Genomic DNA, 1,654 nt, shown 5'->3' on the forward strand with positions numbered 1-1,654 from the left:
AGGCATGAAGTTGTCACACTAGGCTTAATCTTGTTACGTTTGTTAAAAAAGCTTTATACGATTATTTACGTTTCACAAATAGATAATAGATGGTACGAAAATTTATTTGTTTTTACACAGTTGTAGTGTATTGCAATATCTTATTTTGTTTTTAGTGTAAAAGTGTTTTGAACTTTGTATAAATATAATTTTACACAATAGGTTTACAGTGTTATTAATTTTATATAAATATAATTTGATGTTTTTAATTTATGTTAATATAATTTGAAGATTAAAAAACAGTTGTATACAATTGTGCACGTATTTATTTTAGAGATTTTTCACAGATTTATAAAGAATTTTGAAGGTTTTTGAAATTAATAGGATTTGGAGTTTTGTTAAAAGTTTATAATTTTGTGTATAATTGTTCACAGATTTGTTTTTGTATACTAATGTTCGTGAATTTTTTATAAAAATTATGTTTTGATGGTTTAAAGTATTTTCATATGCAACTGTTTATAATTTTAAGAAAACTTAGAAAGGTTGGATTACAGTGCGCGGCTTTTGAGTGTTAGTAATATGGCTGTACTATTATGAATGTGTGTGGAAACAAAAATAATGTGAGTTTAAAGCGCATTTTAATAGTCTTAAGGGTGATGTAGATGAGGGGGGTACATTATGAAAATTCAATTTATACATTTTGGTGGGAGTAGAATTTTGTAGCCAAGTTAAGAACCGGTAAATGGTACATTATTTAACATATTAATTTTATTGTATTTATTTTATTGCATTAATGGTTTAGCAATATATTTTGCATTATTTTATAGTATTAATTTTAATTTAAATAGAAGAATACAGTAGAGTGAATACTCGTATAATATACTGATAGTTTTGGTAATTGGATTTTATAATATCTATAGTTTTATATTATGGTGATAGATGTGTAGAAAGGATTAGATATCAATTAATAGGGAAATGATTTGCTCTATAGATAACATATTATTATATTCACCCATTAGATGTTGGAGGTTTAAGAAATAAATATTGATATGGGTATGTGTATGGGTTGAAGGTTATATTTGAATTGGATTGTGGCATTATGGAATATAGCGTTGAGTGTAATTGGTTTAGTTTGGTTGGTGAGAGTTATATGCATGGACGCAATAAGGATTGTTGGCAGAATTGTTGAATATTATAGATGACACTATATTGTGACATGGAAGACAGAGTTATACGTTTATATCGGTTAGGAAAATATTTATATTATCCCATATCCACTCTGATGAGCCTGGGTTGTTCCCAGGCGAAACGCGTAAGTGGGAACAATAGTGTACAGAGACTAGTTTCGAATACCTGTGGGTATTCATATGGACAATGAATATTGAACAATTAAAGATATACTATTTTATTTTATAATATACATTTATTTTCCATATAGTTATGTAATTGATTTTAGCTTTTATGTTAATATCAGTAGTTATAGACTGGTAAAATATAGGTTGTGTAACGATTTAACGATATATTAATATATATACTGGTATAATATGGTTTGTGTAATTATCGGTATAATAATATTTACACTTGGTTTATTAATTAATGTATCTCATTCATTCATTATGTATTTATATAAAAATTAGAACTTATGGTATTGGTTATCAACTATATTTTTATGTTA

The sequence above is a fragment of the Teleopsis dalmanni genome, chromosome 1 (assembly GCF_002237135.1).
Source record: "Teleopsis dalmanni isolate 2A chromosome 1, ASM223713v2, whole genome shotgun sequence".
NCBI lineage: Eukaryota > Metazoa > Arthropoda > Insecta > Diptera > Diopsidae > Teleopsis > Teleopsis dalmanni.